This window comes from Clarias gariepinus, chromosome 14 (assembly GCF_024256425.1).
Source record: "Clarias gariepinus isolate MV-2021 ecotype Netherlands chromosome 14, CGAR_prim_01v2, whole genome shotgun sequence".
Taxonomy (NCBI): domain Eukaryota; kingdom Metazoa; phylum Chordata; class Actinopteri; order Siluriformes; family Clariidae; genus Clarias; species Clarias gariepinus.
This window is the reverse complement of record NC_071113.1, coordinates 7,682,339-7,682,644: the sequence shown is the minus strand read 5'-3', so window position 1 is coordinate 7,682,644 and position 306 is coordinate 7,682,339.

Here is a 306-nt window from a genome sequence, read left to right as displayed (position 1 = left end):
AATTCAACTTTGGTAGCATTTTTTTGACAAGGCAGCATAATTTACCAGAATTGAGATATGTGCATAATAATATTGGTCGTGCTCAGCATCAGGTGCTTGTCTTCCAATATGGCAGCCACCAGAAATTACGTGGGGTATCGGTACAACCAACTGCACTAAAATAATGTTAAATAGCACTATTTATAAGTTTACATAAATTATGTTAAATGTCTAAAAGCTTTATACTTCCAGTACAAGTTTAACTACTATACATTTTTTTACTACTTTTTAAAATAATGTTTTTACCAGGAAGTGAACATTAAAATA